Consider the following 20,964-nt stretch of genomic DNA (forward strand, 5'->3'; position numbering starts at 1 on the left):
AAACATGTAAACACCAAGTCTGAAAAAGAGGCCTGGTCCTTTCACTACCATTGATTTTCTCAACAGCGCGACTTGGGACGACCTGAAGTTCGGATCCCGGGTTGCTCCTGTGTGAACCGGCTCTTAAGTATAAGATAAAATTTTTGTGTTCAAACACAAACTACTCACATAAAGATGATAAAAAACACAGCATGTAAAGCCGACAATCGCGTTACTTCCGTACGGCAGCAGCGGGGAGGCGTCATGCGTAGCTCCTCCCCCGTACACGTTACGTTCAATCACAAACGTCAACATCACCGGACTCCCCCCCCCTTCCCTTCATTAGCAGACGGAGGCACTTGGGGAAGGGGGAGGAGTCCGGTGATGTCACCGGATATCCGACGGAACTCCCTAAAGACCTGGGAAGTCGGCTGAGAGGTGAGTACCGATCAAAAAATTTTGATTGATCAAAATTTTTTACGATTAATCGAGGAATTAATCTTTAATTTTCACAGCCCTAATTTTATATATATATATATATATATATATATATATATATATATATATATATATATATATATATATATATATATATATATATATATATATATATATATATATTTAGTAGAGACCCTAGAGAATAAAATGGTTTAGTTGTTGCAATATTTTATGTCACACTGTATTTTGCGCAGCGGTCTTTCAAATGCAGTTTTATTTTTTATTTTTTTAATTACTTTAATGAATAAAAAAAATAAATAAAATAAAATAACCAGTAAAGTTAGCCCATTTTTTTTCTTTGTATAATGTGAAAGATTTTACGTCACGAGAACTGTTAACTATTTTAAGCAAAAAAAAAAATGGATTCTCATTTTGGCCAGAATCGTGCAGCTCTCATAGGTACCAAACACGTCACGCTTTAAAATGGCATCTGCCCGTAGAACAGCGCCAAACTAAGGTGCCCAAAAATCTCCATAGGTGACGCTTTAAAAACCTTTACAGGTTACCAGTTTAGAGTTACACAGGAGCTCCGGTGCTAAAATGATCGCTCTCGCTATGACATTCGCAGCCATATCTTACATGTGACGTGCGAACGCAGTTTACATATGTGTGCAGGGCTTACGTATACATTTGTCTTTGCATGCAAGCAGGGCAGAAGGGGTGCTTTAATTTTATTTATTTTTTTATTATTATTTATTTCATTTAAAATGTTTAATTTTTACATTGTCTCTTTCTTTCTTTTTTTTTTTTTTATCAACTTTATTGCTATCACAACTGTGATAACATGGGCAGTGACAGGTTCTCTTTACTGAGGCATTTGGGGTCTATTAGAAGTGGCTAATTCAAGTGGGCAACCATCATTTCGGTTCTCTTTTGCTTCCTGGGTGGGTACTGGTATGGTGTTTGTCTGCTCGAATAAAGTGTGATTGAAGGAGGGGACGTCATCGGCGCGTGTGGCCTTTCTGCTTAATATAGTGTTGAAACCTATTTGAGAATTTAGTGATTGGATTGCTGTTAATTATGTATTTTCCCAAAAGATTAAATAATTGGAAAAAAAAAAAAAAGACTTTATATTATACATATTATCATCAAACGTTACATTTAATTGATTGTGAGCTTTTTTTTTATTTTATTTTTTTACTTCGCTCTTTTTTTATATACTATATATTCTGTATAATATTTTCTCTATAATCTGTATTGCTTATATGGTATTTATACTATATATCATCTCTGTATTGCTTATATGGTGTACAGTATATACTGTATGTACTATACATCATCTCTATATTGCTTATACGGTATATACAGTATGTCACAGAAGTCAGTACACCCCTCACATTTGTGTAAATCTTTTCTTCTCTCTTTTCATGTGACAACACTGAAGAAATGACACTTGTCTACAATGTAAAGTAGTGAGTGTACAGCTTGTATAACAGTGTAAATTTCCTGTCCCCTCAAAATAACTCAACACACAGCCATTAGTGTCTAAACCGCTGGCAACAAAAGTCAGTACACCCCTAAGTGAAAATCTCCAAATTGGGTCCAGAGTGTCAATATTTTGTGTGGCCGCCATTATTTTCCAGCACTGCCGTCACCCTCTTGGGCATGGAGGTCAGCAGAGCTTCACAGGTCACCACTGGAGTCCTCTTCCCCTCCCCCATGATGGCATCACGGAGCTGGTGGATGTTGGAGACCTTCCCCTCCTCCACCTTCCCTCTGAGGATGTCCCACAGATGATCAATAGGGTTTAGGTCTGGAGACATGCTTGGCCAGTCCATCACCTTTACCCTCAGCTTCTTTAGCAAGGCAGTGGTGGTGTTGGAGGTGTGTTTGGGGTGGTTATCATGTTGGAATACTGCCCTGCGGCCCAGTCTCTGAAGGAAGGGGGTCATGCTCTGCTTCAGTATGTCACAGTACATGTTGGCATTCATGGTCCCCTCAATGATCTGTAGCCCCCCAGTGCCGGCAGCACTCATGCAGCCCCAGACCATGACACTCCCACCACCATGCCTGACTGTAGACAAGACACACTTGTCTTTGTCCTCCTCACCTGGTTGCCCCCACACACGCTTGTCACCATCTGACACCAAATATGTTTATCTTGGTCTCATCAGACCACAGGACATGGTTCCAGTAATCCATGTCCTTAGTCTGCTTGTCTTCAGCAAACTGTTTGCGGTCTTTTCTTGTGCATCATCTTTAGAAGAGGCTTCCTTCTGGGACGACAGCCATGCAGACCAATTTGATGCAGTGTGCGGCGTATGGTCTGAGCACTGACAGGCTGACCCCACCCCTACAACCTCTGCAGCAATGCTGGCAGCTCTCCTACATCTATTTCCCAAAGACAACCTCTGGATATGACGCTGAGCACGTGACCTCAACTTCTTTGGTGGACCATGGCGAGGCCTGTTCTGAGGGGAACCTGTCCTGTTATACCGCTGTATCATCTTGGCCACCGTGCTGCAGCTCAGTTTCAGGGTCTTGGCAATCTTCTTATAGCCTAGGCCAGGGGTGTCCAAACCTTTTTCAAAGTGGGCCGGATTTGATGAAGTGAACATGCATGAGGGCCGACCATTTTGCCTGACATTCTTTGAACCATTGAAAATTCGGTCTAAGTGTGTCCATCCGAGCGCGAAATACACGGCCCAACAAGAATTCTCTTGCCTTTGTCGCACTCATTCCCAACACACAGACGAATGCACTTTAGGGGGCATCGTTAATTCTTAATGGTACCCCACACATTGGAAAATGTAGGGTGCTTTTGGTGCAGTGCAATTTAAAAAAAAAAAATTGGGAACTTCTTTCCCTGCATTTTTGTGAGTAGGGAAGTCCATTGAAATTAATGGGCTGCCCTACACACAGTATGCAGCCACACAGATGTTGCATTTACGGGCTTAAAACAGGTGGTGGGGAGGCAACATAATGCCTCTTTACCGCCATTCAAATGCCTCTGAAAAGAGATCTGTGCATGGATTGCTTTTCAGAGGAGCAGCAGTCCTGGCTAATATCACACACAAGCCCTACAAAAGCAGTTTTGATGGTATAAGAATGGGGGGGGGGGGGGGTCCCGGATTAAAAGTAACATACACACAGACACATGCACACACATGCAGACATACATACAGACAAATGCACGCCACACACATACAGACACATGCATACACATACATACAGACATACATGCACACATATACAGACATACATACAGACACATGCATACACATACTTACAGACATATACAAACATACATACAGACACATGCGCACACACACACACATACATACAGACATACATACAGACACATGTGCACACACACACATACAGACATGAATGCACATACAGACACATGTGCACACACATGTGCACACAGATAGACACATGTGCACACACACACATACAGACACATGTACACACACACATACAGACACATGTACACACACACATACAGACACATGTGCACACACACACATACAGACACATGTACACACACACATACAGACACATGTACACACACACATACAGACACATGTACACACACACACATACAGACATACATGCACACATACACACATACAGACACATGCATACACATACATACATACACACACATGAATAAAGACATTTTTAACACTAATTTAGCTTGCAGCATAGTACAGTACCTTTGCAGCTTCCTCATTCAGCCGGGTACTGCACTGTAGGGGGAGGCAGAGAGCACAGCACACTTCCCTGCACTTTACTTTCACTTTTGAAGCTCACGGAGCTTCTCACAGTGCTGGGGATCGGCTGATCTGACAGCCCTGATCCCGCAGCACAATAAATTGAGAAAGACCAGGCGGGCCGTTCAAAACTGGCCTGCGGGCCGCAACTGGCCCGCGGGCCGGACTTTGGACATGCCTGGCCTAGGCCATCTTTATGTAGAGCAGCAATTCTTTTTTTCAGATCCTCAGAGAGTTCTTTGCCATGAGGTGCCATGTTGAACTTCCAGTGACCAGTATGAGAGAGTGAGAGCCATAACGCCAAATTCAACATACCAGCTCCCCATTCACACCTGAGACCTTGTAACACTAACGAGTCACATGACACCTGGGGGAGGGAAAATGGCTAATTTGGACATTTTCACTTAGGGGTGTACTGACATTTGTTGCCAGCGGTTTAGACATTAATGGCTGTGTGTTGAGTTATTTTGAGGGGACAGGAAATTTACACTGTTATACAAGCTGTACACTCACTACTTTACATTGTAGACAAGTGTCATTTCTTCAGTGTTGTCACATGAAAAGAGAGAAGAAAAGATTTACACAAATGTGAGGGGTGTACTGACTTTTGTGAGATACTGTATGTGTATATATATATATATATATATATATATATATATATATATATATATATTAATACTATATATTATCTCTGTATTGCTTATATGGTATATTTGTACTATATATAAAAATCCTTATACTGGAATCCTTTACAGCATGGCTCGGCCTGGCTAAACCATTATTGGTATTGTTTATGCAGTGACTGTTTTTCTCAGCAGTGTCTGTAAAACCAGAGATCCTTCAATTCTTTGTTCAAAAAAATTAAATAATAAATGAAATAATTAATAATAAAAAAAAAAAAAAAAGAAAAAAAGAAGAAGAAATAAACAACATAAAACAAACACTCTCTATCATTTCGCAGTTCAACCAAATCTATTGGTGGTAGGTTCCATTCATCAGTCTGGTCAGATTTGCAACCTAAACCTGTTTTAAAGAGGTTGGGTTATTGCTACGTGTGTGGTCACCATTATGTATTGTAGACAATGATACAATATAACCAGGGGAGGAAGTAGGAGGAGCTACAGCTCAGTGATAGGAATCTACTGCAGACCAGTGAATGATTGACATAGAAGTCAGCCAATACTGGATTAGCAAGAAGAATGTGAAGGGGTTACAGACAATCAGTGCTAATGATCACTATTAAATAGGAAGTAAACCCTGATGAGTGTTACTTCCTCTTTCATTCCCTGCAAAGGTAAAGCATAATGGACTACTATGCATCGCATCGCATTGCATTGCATTGCATAGTAGCCCATTATGTGTCACTTACCTGACACAGGAGCCAGCGAAGTCACCGCTGTCCCCTGTAGTCCAGTGCATCCATCTTCTCGGTGGGGTCTCGCAGCTCCGCCGCTGTCATTCGGCGAAGCCGTGATGACGTCACTCCCGCGCATGTGCACGGGAGCCGACACGCGCGGCGGCTCCGTTGTTGGAAATGCCGCGCTCAGTGCGCCTGCGCGCTGCTGTCTACGGCGCATTCGCTGTAGACAGCGGTGCCTGTCTTTGGGCAAATATCTCCTAAACCTTGTAGGTTTAGTAGATATTTCTTGGACCTACAGGTAAGCCTTAATCTAGGCTTACCTGTAGGTCAAAGTGGTTTGTAAGGGTTTACAACCACTTTAAAAGAGTTACATAGAGCAGTGGTCATCAACCTTGTCCTCGGGGGCCCACTAACAGGCCAGGTTTTATGTATTACCTTGGGGGAGATGCAGACTAGAATACAGCAATCACTGAGCAGCAAATGAGATCACCTGTGATGTATTTCAGGTATCTTGCAAACCTGGCCTGTTAGTGGGCCCTGAGGACGGGGGTGATACCCACTGACATAGAGGACAGCCAGAGACCCGAGAATAAAACTGGCACACTGTTGGATGATCTGACAATAGGGCTCAGTCAGATAAAGGAAAGGCCCATTGCAGGCAGGGACCCCGGGCCTCTTAGTTGTGTAACAAAGTCTCAGTGTCCAGCTGTCCTTCTGTGTCTACTGTGATCCCAGCACCACCTCTTCAGGCACTGCCAGCCCGCTAAGGCTGCAGCTGCCCCTTTCACTAGCCCTCCCAGATGGTACAGAGTAAATCAAACATGATAGTTCATCACATTATAATAAATGTGATGAACTATTTAATCAATGCTCACTAGGTGGCGCCACCTTCTCAGGTTCAACACTTCGTGTTTAACCACTTGCTTACTGGGCACTTAAACCCCCCTCCTCCTGCCCAGACCAATTTTCAGCTTTCAGTGCTGATGCACTTTGAATGACAATTGCGCGGGCATACAACACTGTACCCAAATGAAATTTTTAGCATTTTTTTCCCACAAATAGAGCTTTCTTTTGGTGGTATTTAATTATAGCTCGGAGTTTAATTTTTTGCTAAACAAACAAAAAAAGATGCAAAAGAAAAAAAAAGAATTTTCTTAGTTTGTTATAAAATTTTGCAGACAGGTCATTTTTCTCCTTCATTGAAATGCGCTGATGAGGCGGCACTGGTGGGCACTGATAGGCTGCCCTGGTGGGCACTGATGGGCACAGTTAAGGCGGCACTAATAGGCACAGATGAGGTGGCACCGATAGGCACAGATAAGGCAGTACTGATGGGCACAGATAAGGAGGCACTGATGGGCACAGATAAGATGGCACTGATGGGTGGCACGGATGGGTGGCACTAAGGGGCACTGATTGGTACCACTGATAGATGGGACTGATGGGCACTGATAGGTGGCAATGCTGGGCACTGATGGGCGGCACTGATGGGCACTGGTAGATGACACTGATGGGCACGGATATGTGGCACTGGGGTGCAGCACTGTTGTTGAGGCAGATTGTGGGCACTGATAGGTGGCACTGTGGGCACTGATAGGTGGCACTGTGGGTACTAATAGGTGGCACTGTGGGCACTTATGGGTGGCACTATGGGCACTGATGGGGGGCACTTGTTTATTATTTAGGTGGCACTGGCAGGGGGCAGGTGGGCACTGATAAGCTGGCCGTGATCGGGACTGATGTCCTGATCACGGCCGCTGGTGATCGGCTTTTTTTTTCTCCTCGTGCTGACAGCACGAGGAGGAAAAATAGCCGATTACCGGCTCTGTTGTGTCACATGATCAGCTGTCATTGGCTGACAGCTGATCACGTGGTAAGGGGTCGGGATCGACCCCTTGCTCCGATCCGTGATCAGGCGAGTCTCATAGACTCAGGGGGGCACGCAGGCCGCTCGTGCACGGGACAATGTCAATAGAGGTAGTCCCGGGAAAGCAGGTCCGCGCTGTAGCTGTCATTCGGCTATAGCGCGGATCTCTAGTGGTTAAACACTTCCAGACCGGGCCAGTTCTGTCATTCCCTTCCTACATGTTTTTTTTTTTTGTTGCTAAAAAATTACTTAGAACCCCCAAACATTGTATATTTATAAGCAGATGCCCTAGAGAATATATATATATTGTAAGGGATCTTCCCGGGGTAGGGTGAGTTTGGACACAGTTTAAAGCAGACTTGGAATTTATAAAGCAGACCTTGGCGTTTATTCGTGGTACAAACAGTCCAACAAACAAAATATACAGCAACACCGTGCTTCTTGTGTATAACAGGAACAAAATAATAACAAAACAAAACAACCTAGCCCGGCTGGGCGCTTACTAACAGGTTCTTCTCACCTATCTGACACTTATAAACACAGCGTCTTTCGCCTGGATATCGCAGGGTGGGTTTTAGCTCCAGCACTGGCTGTGCTTGCAGCTTCCTCAAACACACAGACTGTTCATTTCCCTGGCTGAGAGCAATCACCTGCAGGCCCGCAGAGCCTTTACCTTCCCAGGCTAATTAGGATCAAAGCTCACCTGATCCAAAACCCAGAACTGGAACGAGGGATGGGGGGTGTGGAATGACAGGTCCCTCTACCAAACCTACCTGCCATTCCATATAAACCCAGGCCCGGCAAGATTAAATAACAACTCAGCAGCATATTGCTGCTGAGAAACTGATCCATCCTGGACTTACCATCTCACACTGTGTAGCAACCTAGGTGAGATGTACACCCCCTCAACCACTTCTCCAGTGACATGTCTACATATCCCCCCCCTCTTTTTCAGACCGGAGGGCTGAGCCTTTTGTCCCCACAGACAACTCACCCTCGACAATGCGTCAGCATTTGTCTGTAATTTCCCTGGCCTGTGTTCCACAGTGAAATTAAAGTTTTGTAAGGACAGAAACCATCTAGTCACTCTTGCATTTCTCTCCTTGTTTAACTTCATCCATGTTAGGGGGGCATGGTCTGTCACCAACTTGAATTTCCTGCCTAGCAAGTAATACTTTAAAGATTCTAGGGCCCACTTCACTGCCAAACATTCTCGCTCCACAATGGCATAATTTTTCTCGGCCGGGGTTAGTTTTCTACTCAAGTACGTCACCGGATGCTCCTCACCATTCACTACTTGTGAGAGTACTGCACCTAAGCCTGTGTTAGAGGCATCTGTCTGGACCAGAAATTCTCGCCTGAAATTGGGGGTAACTAACACAGGTGGTTGGCACAAGGCAGACTTAAGGCTTTGGAAAGCCTTCTCGGCCTCTGGGGTCCACGTGACCATTGCTGTCTTTCCGCCCTTTGTCAAGTCAGTTAGTGGAGCAGCAACTGAGGCAAAGTTCGGCACAAATCTACGGTAATAACCCGTAATACCCAGGAAAGCTCTAACCTGCTTCCTTGTCAGGGGTCTAGGCCAATTCTGTATTGCCTCAATTTTATTTAGCTGTGGCTTAATCAATCCTCTCCCAATAATGTAGCCCAGATATTTGGCCTCTTCTAGGGCTAGAGCACACTTCTCGGCATTTATGGTCAACCCTGCATCACTTATGGTATCCAACACGGCCTGTACCTTACAGAGGTGACTTTCCCAATCAGGGCTAAAAATGACCACATCATCGAGGTAGGCGGCTGAGTAATCCCGATGTGGTCGCAGAATCAAGTCCATCAACCTCTGGAAAGTTGCAGGCGCTCCATGTAACCCGAACGGCATCACTACATACTGGAATAGCCCATCAGGGGTGGAGAAAGCAGTTTTCTCTTTAGCCTCGCCAGAAAGTGGAATCTGCCAGTAGCCCTTTGTGAGATCGAGGGTGGTTATGTACCTGGCGTTACCTAACTTCTCAATCAACTCATCTACCCTGGGCATAGGATAAGCATCGAACTTGGAGATCTCATTCAACTTTCTGAAATCGTTACAGAACCTCCAAGTTCCATTGGGCTTTGGGATTAGCACAATCGGGCTGGACCATTCACTCTGTGACACCTCAATTACCCCCAGATCAAGCATACGTTTTACCTCGGCAGATACGGCTTTCCTACGTGCCTCCGGTATCCTATAGGGCTTTAGGTTTACTCTGCTTCTAGGCTCAGTTTCAATGTGATGATGGATGAGGTGGGTACGCCCTGGGAGGTCAGAGAACTTGTTTTTGTTTTTCTGTAAAAATTCCAGAGCCTCCTGTTTCTGTGACACTGATAGAGCATCACCTACCTTGACTGGAGGGATTGGTGGGGACAAATTATCAACAGTATTTGTCGCCACCAAGGATTCCCTGTCTTTCCAGGGCTTGATCAAGTTTATGTGATAAACTTGGAAAGGCTTCCTTCTACCTGGTTGGTGCACCTTGTAGTTCACCTCACTGATCTTTTCAACAATTTCATAAGGACCTTGCCACTTCGCCAAGAATTTACTCTCAACAGTGGGGACTAGTACAAGGACCCTATCGCCTGGGTTGAATGTCCTGATTCTTGCGGACCGGTTGTAAATTCTACTTTGGGCCTCTTGAGCTCTCTGGAGGTGTTCCCTTACCAGGGGCATTACAGTGGCTATACGGTCCTGCATTTGTGCTACATGCTCAATAACACTCTTGTATGGGGTGGACTCACTCTCCCATGTCTCTTTTGCAATGTCCAGTAGACCCCTAGGGTGACGACCATAGACCAACTCGAATGGTGAGAACCCTGTGGACGCTTGGGGCACCTCCCTAATAGCAAACATGAGGTAGGGTAATAAATGATCCCAGTCACGACCATCTTTTCCCACCACTTTCTTCAACATATGTTTCAAAGTTTTATTAAATCTCTCCACCAATCCGTCCGTCTGGGGGTGGTATACAGAGGTACGGATGTGTGAGACTTTAAATAGTTTGCATAATTCCTTCATCAGTTTTGACATAAATGGCGTACCTTGGTCAGTTAGGATTTCTTTGGGGATCCCAGTCCTAGAGAACATATAAAACAACTCACGTGCAATTGTTTTAGATGCAGTGTTTCTTAAGGGTACAGCCTCAGGATAGCGGGTCGCATAATCTATGACTACCAAAATATACTGGTGTCCTCTAGCTGACTTTACAATGGGACCCACTAAATCCATGGCAATACGCTCAAAAGGCACCTCTATAATAGGGAGCGAAACCAAAGGACTGCGAAAATGTGACACTGGGGCACTAACCTGACATGTGGGGCACGACTCGCAGTATTTTTTAATGTCATCATATATCGCCGGCCAAAAAAACCTCTGGAGAACCCTCTCTCGCGTTTTGTCAGTCCCCAAGTGTCCCCCAAGAACATGGTTATGTGCCATGTCAAGCACCTGACGCCGGTACGGCTTAGGTACCAGAAGCTGTTCCACAATCTCATCCTTAACCTTATTGACTCTATAGAAAAGATCATTAGTCACCGAAAAATGTGGAAATCTTTTTTCAGCATCTGGTTCCTGAGGTACCCCATTCATAACAGCAACCTGCTCTCTCGCATTTTTGAGAGTGGGGTCCTGTAATTGTGCAGCGCCAAAATTATCCCTAGACACCTCTAAGTCTAGTATATTTTGCTCAGTGGGAGGAGCCTCCTCCTCCCCAGCCAGAACCTGCAAAGGAGAACAATCATTTTCATCCTGCACACTTCTATCATTCACAGGGGACAAAGCAACCCCCTTAGAGGTATCCCCACTCCTTTTGGGGATTTTTCTTTTTTCCCAGAGAGCCCAGAATAATGGAAAATCGCGCCCCAATATTACATTATGCATGAGGTTTTTAACCACACCCACTTCATATTGTATGGTGCCTTGTTCAGTCCCGACTTTAGCCATCACTATAGGGTACACTTTTGTATCACCATGTATGCACACAACACTCATATGCTTTTTAGACTCTAAGTCCCCAGCCACCAGGCTAGCATGCACCAAGGTTACGAGGCTTCCTGAGTCCATTAACGCCTCAACGGGAAGGTCATTGATTGTGATATTGCAGATTTGCGGTTCAGTCTCTAGTCCAGGAACTGCAGCACAAGATGGTTCCGCAAACAGCGACTGACGCCAGCTAGCGTCACACTCCATGGGTTCAGTGGTAAGAGGGCAATGGGCAGACACGTGTCCCGCCTCATGGCATCTCCAACACTGGATAGGGCCTGGTCTCTTTGGCAAGGAGTCCTTTGTAGAGCCCCTTAGCCACCCGGGACCATCACCAGTCTTTTGTCCCTGAGACACCACTTGAGCCCTTTTCCCTCCATCAGCACCCCTCCACACTCCCCCAATAGATGGAAGTCTCTTACCAGCTGACGGCACAGATCTGGCGCTCCGGGGAGGTGAAAATGCTGCAGGAACATCACGGAGGTAGTCCTCAGTCGCCTGGAACCTCTCCACAAGGTTGACAAGTTCGTTTGCATTCTTAGGATCACCTTGTCCCACCCAGCGTTGCAGGTCAGTAGGAAGCGCTCGGAGGTAGCGATCCATCACGACCTTCTCTAGGATTTGTGCAGGAGTAGAAGTGTCTGGCTCCAACCACTTTCTTGCCAAATGGATTAGGTCATACATCTGGGACCTCGCTGATTTGTCCAGACTGTAGCTCCAGTTGCGTACCCTCCGGGCACGGACTGCAGTAGTAACTCCTAGTCGGGCAAGTACCTCCTCTTTTAGCCGAGCATAGTCCTTAACCTCTTGCTCACTGAGGTCATAGTAGGCCTTTTGAGGTTCACCTGTTAAATAGGGCGCAATTACCTCTGCCCACTCAGCGGCTGGTAACTTCTCTCGCTCAGCCATGCGCTCAAATACTGTTAGATAGGCCTCAACATCGTCCTCAGCAGTCATCTTTTGCAGCGCTTTCTGCACAGTCCTTCTCCCAAAAAAAATTTCTGGAGCGGCTCCCTCCACTGTGGGTGGATTAGCGACCACAGGCGCCTCTCGCATTACTATCAGGTGCTCGATAAGTTGTTGTTGGCTTTGGCGCAAAGCTTGCAACTCTTCCTTATGCATCTGTTGTTGTGCAGCCATGGACTGTTCATGTCGTCTATTGGCCTCTGTCTGAGCCTGCTGTTGTTGCAAACTCACTTGCATAAACTGCTTCAGCATCTCCTCCATGTTGCTGGACTGTTTTTGGAGTGCAGTTGCAGCTTTCACCCAGGACATAAGCAGCTGTAGCCAAGTCTGTCCACACCGTTGCCCCTAGCAACCGTGTTGCCCGAATTCTCCACCAATTGTAAGGGATCTTCCCGGGGTAGGGTGAGTTTGGACACAGTTCAAAGCAGACTTGGAATTTATAAAGCAGACCTTGGCGTTTATTCGTGGTACAAACAGTCCAACAAACAAAATATACAGCAACACCGTGCTTCTTGTGTATAACAGGAACAAAATAATAACAAAACAAAACAACCTAGCCCGGCTGGGCGCTTACTAACAGGTTCTTCTCACCTATCTGACACTTATAAACACAGCGTCTTTCGCCTGGATATCGCAGGGTGGATTTTAGCTCCAGCAGTGGCTGTGCTCGCAGCTTCCTCAAACACACAGACTGTTCGTTTCCCTGGCTGAGAGCAAACACCTGCAGGCCCTGCAGAGCCTTTACCTTCCCAGGCTAATTAGGATCAAAGCTCACCTGATCCAAAATCCAGAACTGGATCGAGGGATGGGGGGTGTGGAATGACAGGTCCCTCTACCAAACCTACCTGCCATTCCATATAAACCCAGGCCCGGCAAGATTAAATAACAACTCAGCAGCATATTGCTGCTGAGAAACTGATCCATCCTGGACTTACCATCTCACACTGTGTAGCAACCTAGGTGAGATGTACACCCCCTCGATCACTTCTCCAGTGACATGTCTACAATATATATATATATATATATATATATATATATATATATATATATATATATATATATATATATATATATATATATTTAATGTCCCCTATGTCCACCTTTAGGAGATCTCTGAAAACTCATTTATTCAGGGAAGCCGATCCCACACCCACCTAACATCTGTCCCAGAGCCACCCCCATCAAATCATTCCCCCCATCTATTACCTTTTGTACCACCACCCCCCTCCCTTTAAAATGTAAGCTCTATGAGCCAGACCCTCCTGTCCCTTCTGTATTGAACTGTAATTGTATTGCCCCCCCCCCCATACACTGTAAAGTGCTGCGTAAACTGTTGGCGCTATATAAATCGCGTATAATAATAATGTAATTTTTTTGGAAATAAAATGCACTTTAATGAAATTTAGTGCACAAAAACACAATATAATATCCAATTGTTTGGTAAAATATCAAATCTGATGTTGTCCTGAGTAAATAGATACCATTTACATATGTGTGTGAGAACCTACGTGTAGGTTTGCAGTTGCGCATAACATCGGGGAAAAAGAGACACTTCCAATTTTATTTTATTTTATAAATTACTTTATTTAAGAAAAAAAATTTTTTTTAGACTATCTTTCATTTTTTTTAATCTCTTTTATTGTTATCACAAGAGATGAACAACTCCCCTTGTGATAGCATGGGCCATGACAGGTCCTCTTAATGGAAAGATCTGAGGTCTATGAGACCCAATGTCTCTCCTCTGACCTCAAAGGCATTAGACCAGACCGAGATCACTTTCTTTAGATGCTTTCCCAAGCCGGTAATGGCTTTTTTTTACATGAGACCAAAACCGGAAGTGACAAAATCGCTTCTGGATTCTGATTTCACACTATGTGTCTAAGTTTCATAGTTTGTAAGGTTGAATAAAGACACCAGTCCATCCAGTTCAACCTGAGTGAGTGTCTACAATTGTCCCTGTACATTGCACACTCACATCAGTCCCTACCCTCAAAGAGCCCACAATCCAAGGTCCCCATTTCTAAACTAGGGCCAATTTTGGACAGAAGCCAATTAACCTACCTGCATGTCTTTGGAGTGTGGGAGGAAACCGGAGTATCCGGAAGAAACCCACGCAGGCACAGAGAGAACATGCAAACTCCAGGCAGGTAGTGTCGTGGTTGGGATTTGAACCAGCGACCCTTCTTACTGCTAGGTGAGAGTGCTAACCACTACACCACTGTGCCACCCTCAGACTGAGTCTAGACTGGGATGCATCTGGAAGCATCCTTATTGGGCTCCCTGATCACACAGGAGAGCCCGGTAAGGGGTGGGGGTGGCCGCCTGTAAATGTAATCCAGCGGCTGTATAGTTGGGTTACTTTTACTAGAAAGAGAATCGCCCAATGTAAGAAATTATACCAGGATCATGACTGTAGCTCATGATCTCGGTATAACCACTTCGACCCCAGTGGCGGCCACTCCATAAGGGGTGCAGGGGTGCTGCCCTCCCCCATTCATGCGTCCAGCCCCTAATCTACATGCAGAGCGCTGGATGCATGGATTCCGATGTTTTTTTTTTTTTTTAAGCACGTGATCAGAGCCAGAGGCTCTAATAGGCTTCAAAAAAGGCTGAGCACACCCACTTGTGTCACAATAGCAAATAAATATTCGCTATTGTCTTCCTCATTCTCCTCCCGGCCAATCAGGAAGCCCCAATTGGCCATGGAGTCTTAGGACACTTCCTGTTTCGCTTCGGCCAGGAGGAAAATGTCTCCCTGTGTGCTCCCTGGAGCGGCTCCAGCTCTTCCTTCTTCCTTCCTCCACAAGGTAAGGCAGCTTTCTCAAATGGCACATCAGTGAATTGACGGATTCCGCGTCCTGTGGGTGGGGGGCGGTGGGGGGGGGGGGGGGGGGTTGTAAGATTGGCGCCGTCCATCTCCCACGGGGGGGGGGGGGGGGTTGACCGCCGCCATCCATTTCTCATGCAGGGAGGGAGGGTTTGGTGTTAGTTTGTGCCACCCCCGCAAGATAGTGAGCACCAGCTGCCACTTGTTCAACCCGCTACCGTTACCATACTTGGCCTAAGGATGGGAAGTGGATAATAAATTATCTCCATGTCATTTTCTATCTTCTTGTTTTTCTCTTCTACTTATCTTACCATTATTATTATTATTATGTCCTGATCTGGGATTTGGTATTCTATGACTAATTATGTAACCATGCTCCAGTTACAGATAATAATTTTAGCACTATATCCTCTGTAGTAATTTACGGATGTCAGATCATCAGCCATTTGCATTGAAAAAGGCAAAGAGTTCATTATTCGACAAAAGGTAAAATTAAATAGCTTGTCTTCAGCAAAAAAAAATAAAAAAATAAAACAGTCTGTACTTCTGGTACACAAAATAAGACTTTGGCTCACCACCAGCATAAGCTTGTCCCACCACAGGGTTGTAACATTCCCATCAGCTTCAGGGGATCTGAAAATACTGCAAGAGCTCAGCAGCAGTGTCTCAGTAACAAGACTGTCCACAGCAACATACAACTGTCTATACAAGACATCATGAACACCTGCTGACTGCTTCCTGCCCTTTTCAGCCTTCTCTTGCAGGTGGGTTAACCCTTTCAGAGCCAAAGTTGGTGACTCTTTCCCATCCAAAAAGCTCTCAGAAGCTCCGAATTCCGGGTCCCATGTAAGGACGTAAAGTGGTTGTTAAGCCACTATAGTATAAACATATGTCCCTGTGTTATATAAAAAAAAGATGCAGATTTCAGCCTTATATCAGAGCGTCTCCCGGCGCTCACGTGACTCCTCGGTTCTCTCCTTGGAGACGCTCTTATATAAGGTAGAAAACTGACCTTTTTTTTTATAACACAGACACAGGGGCACATAATGTTATTTGCCCCTGTGTCTGTGGGGATGGCACAGTGGTGGCCCATCCATAGAGGGTGCACGGGCACCCTCCCCTATCCATGCCTCCGGCCCCCTGATCTACATATCAGTGGCGTCGGACCATCAATTTCAATGTGGGGTGGGTGTTTTTTTTTTGAAGCAGCTGATTAGAGCCAGAGGCTGTGTGATGATAAGTGAATCAATTTTCGCTATTATCACACTAAAGTTCCTCCCTGCCTATCAGGAGGCCGGTCTACGAGAGCTGTTTCCCGATTGGCCAAAGCGTCAGGCAATCCTATTGGAGGAAGAGGAACTGGTGCAGGAGCAGACACACTGCAGGAGAGAATACCACAGCACCACCACACAAGCAGGTAAGTGCCAGACCGCCCACGGGAGGTGGGTTCTGTTTCATTGCTGCTCCGCTGGGGGAGTTTTGTTTGTTTGCCACCCTCCAAAAGAAGAATTCACAGCTGCCATTGGGATAGCATGATTATACTATAGTTATGATAGGAGGGCTGTGGAGTGGACGGAGCTGACAGGCAGGGAGATGAGGAGGGGGAGAGGACAGAGGAGAGGACTGACCACGGTGTCAGGGCTCAGCAGCCATGATAAACCGTGGACAGTTTACAGGGGGGAGGGCAGAACCAGGCAGCATCAGCCAGGTTTTTTTTTAGGTTATGCAGGGGGCCAAATTACACAGCTTCAGCCAAATTGGGCTTCAGAGGCAATCAGTAGCACCTTCTTTTTATTCTACTGGTCACATGCTTTCAAAAAATACCAGTATATGGCTTGGGGGGGACTGTGAAAGCTGTAAGTGAAAAATGAAAACCTTCAGATTTTTATAGGGATTTTTGTGTATGTTCAATTATCACTATTTCGCAAAAAGCCACAAATTAAAATTTACAAATATTTGTCATTTATTAACTACAGGTTAAGCTTTTATATTTAGTAGAAATTTTGCAGGAATTTTGTAAAAGTTGCTGTGTTTGTTTCTGCTAATAACGATTTTAGTGTCTTTTTAGCAAAAATATCGTTTTGCGTAAATATCATGGGGACTTTAAAATAAATAGCACTTTTTTTAAATTCCACTAGTCATGTGCTTTCAGAGAAAATATATGGTTTGGGGCGGTCTTTTACAAACTCTAAAAGCTGTAAGTGAAAAATGAAAACCTCAAGATTTTTAGAGAAATTTGGCTAGTTAGATTTTTGCACACGTTTAATTTTCACCATTTTGCAAAAAGGCGCAATTTAAAATTGACAAATATTTGTTATTATTTAGGAACTCAATACAGGTTAAGCTTTTATATTGAGCAGGAATTTTGTAAAAATTTGTTGTGTTTTTGTCTGCTAATAATGTTTTTAGTGTATTTTTAGCAAAAAATATCATTTTGATAAACATTTGCGCAAATATCGCTAAGCCTTAAAAATCAGTTCCACCTTCATTTTATTTTACTGGACATGTGCTTTCAGAAAATATATGGTTTGGGGGGTCTTTTACAAACTCTAAAAGCTTTAAAGTGATTGTAAAGTCCCGTTAAAAAAATAAATAAAAATTAACAAACATGTTATATGTACCTGCTGTGTGCAGTTGGTTTTGCACAGAGCAGCCCAGATCCTCCTCTTCTCAGGTCCCACTTCAATGCTCCTGGCTCCTCCCTCCTGTTGAGTGCCCCCTACAGAAATCACCTTTCTATGGGGGCGTCTGAGCCAAGCTGTAGCTCCCTGTGTCCATTTAGACACGGAGTTGCCGTTTGGCCCTGTCCCCTCTCTCTTCTGATTGGCTAACTGGCTTTGATTGACAGCCGCGCGAGCCAATAGCACGGCAGCTGTGTCTCAGCCAATCAGGAGAGAGAGTCTCGGATGGCCGAGGGACTCGTGCACATCGCCGGATAGCAGGCATGTACTGGCCATTGGGACTACCGGGAGTTTCCCGGTGGGCCGATGGCTCAGTGGGCCACTCTGATGTAAGGGGGCTGGTGATGGGACACTCTGATGTAAGGGGGTACTGATGGGACAGTCTGATGTAAGGGGGCTGGTGATGGGACACTCTGATGTAAGGGAGCTGCTGATGGGACACTCTGATGTAAGGGGCTGGTAATAGGACACTCTGATGTAAGGGGCTGGTAATAGGACACTCTGATGTAAGGGGCTGGTGATGGGGCACTCTGATGTAAGGGGGCTGGTGATGGGACACTCTGATGTAAGGGGTGGTGATGGGACACTCTGATGTAAGGGGGCTGGTGATGGGACACTCTGATGTAAGGGGGTGCTGATGGGACACTGAAAATGTAAGTGGGCCGGTCTGGATGAAGTCCAGAGCCAAATTTCTGTCCCAGTCCAGCCCTGCCGGATAGAGATGGGGCTCAGGTAAGTATTAGGAGGGCTTGAGGGGAGGCTGCTACACACAGAAGGCTTTTTCTCCTAATCCATATATTGTACGTTCTCTCTTTACAACTCTTTTAACCGTTTCCAGACCAGCGAACAACGATATACGTCGGCACAATGGCACGGCTGCACAAATGGGCGTACCTGTACATCCCCTTTAAGATGCGGCATTGTGGGCGCGTGCACACCCGCTGTGTACTCCATGACCATGCCTGCGGGTCCCAGGGACTCGATCTCCCCCGGGGGCCCGCGATCGTGCCACTGAGCGGAAGAACGGGAGATGTCTTTGTAAACAAAGCCTAGTGACATGACAGAGGTCTTCTGCTCCCTGTGATCGCTGTCATGTCAGTGGTAGCCCATCCCCCACAGTTAGAACACCTCCCTAGGACACACTTAACCCCTTGAACGCCCCCTAGTGTTTAACCCCTTCCCTGCCAGTGTCATTTACACAGTAATCAGTGCATTTTTATAGCACCGATCGCTGTATAAATGACAATGGTTCCCAAAATGGGGTCAAAAGTGTCCGATGTGTCCGCCATAATGTCGCAGTCACAATAAAAATCGCACAGATCGCCGCCATTGCTAATGGAAAAAATAATAATAATAAAAATGCTATAAATCTATCCCCTATTTTGGCACAAACCAATCAATATACGCTTATTGCGATTTTTTTTTTACCAAAAAATATGTAGAAGAATACGTATCTGCCCAAACTGAGAAAGAAATTAGTTTTTTATATATTTTTGGGGGATATTTATGTTAGCAAAAAGTATAAAAATATTGCTTTTTTTTTTAAATTGTCGCTTTTTTTTTTATTTATAGCGCAAAAAATTAAAACCACAGAGGCGCGCAAATACCACCAAAAGAAAGTTCTATTTGTGGGAATAAAAAGGGCGTCGATTTTGTTTGGGTACAACGCCGCACCACCGCGCAAGTGTCAGTTAAACAGACGCAGTACCGAATCGCAAAAAGTGGTCTGGTCAAGAAGGGGGGTAAATGCTTCCGGGGCTGAAGCGGTTAAACTTAAAGCAATGAAGAACTTTCTGATTCTACTTCAAAATGTTCATTTGATTTGTTTTTTTCCATCGTCTGAAGTGGTTAAGGGAAAAATAAAGAAAAGCAATGGAAAATTTGCAAAAATGGTCCGGCCTGCGGAGTTTAAAAATATAGGGCGGGGCTTGGGAGCAAAAGGGTTAAACTGCAGATTATTCTGATGCTGCCAGTCTATACCTGAGTATAATGCGGGCTCATCGTGTCAGCGGGTCGTTCTCCTCTAATCTCATCTAAAAATAAGACATAGGAATGCTGTGAAAGGGACTTTTCTGGTGCTTTTGCGAAACAACAAAGGAAATTTTTTTTTACGGACTTTTCACGCGCTACACTGACGGCAACACATATTTTATAAAACATTTTTCTCTTATTAGTGCAAAACCATGTTAATAGATCAGCCAATCATGACGAAATATAAAAAAAAAATTGATGCAATAACATAATAGAATGATATGGTATGCATTTGCGGATCAGAACCAAATTGTACACCATTGATCCTTAAAGCGGAGTTCCGCCTAAAAAAAAAAAAAATTTAAATAAAAGTCAGCAGCTACAAATACTGCAGCTGCTGACTTTTAATATGAGGACACTTACCTGTCCAGGACGCAGAACCCGAAACCGACCCGTCCCTCGGCTCCCGGGTGCAGGCGCCGGCATCCCTTTCATGGCTAAGCCCATTTCTGACATTTGCTGCTTACAAGTTAAAATACGTATTTTTTTTTTTCCTACAAAATTACTTAGAACCCCCCAAGCATTACATATATGTATTTTTAGCAGAGAATCCAGAGAATAAAATGGCAATCATTGCCAAATTGTATGTCACGCGGTATTTGAGCAGCGGTCTTTGGGCAGAAACTAGAGGACAGCTGACCCATGAAGGGGGAGGAGCTCGAGGAGTTCTCCAATGTGTAAGGAGACCCCATCTCATGATCTCTACATAGGTGTCACTGCAGACAGGTGAAGACAAGGGGGGGGGGGAGGCCCGAGTCAACAAGTGAGTGCCACAGATGACTGATCCCATCTCCACCCAGCACTGTCACTGATAACACCCTCCCCCACCCAGCACTGCCACTGATCCCATCCCCTCCACCACTAATCACACCCTCCCCCCAGCCACTGATCCCATCCCCTCACCACTGATCACACCCTCCCACCCAGCACTGCCACTGATCCCATCCCCTCTGCCACTGATCACACCCTCCCACCCAGCACTGCCACCGATCCGATCCCCTCCACCACTGATCACACCCTCCCCCTAGCC

The sequence above is a fragment of the Lithobates pipiens genome, unplaced genomic scaffold, assembly GCF_037356315.1.
Source record: "Lithobates pipiens isolate NorthernLeopardFrog02 unplaced genomic scaffold, aLitPip1_a1.2 Scaffold_56, whole genome shotgun sequence".
NCBI classification, from domain to species: domain Eukaryota; kingdom Metazoa; phylum Chordata; class Amphibia; order Anura; family Ranidae; genus Lithobates; species Lithobates pipiens.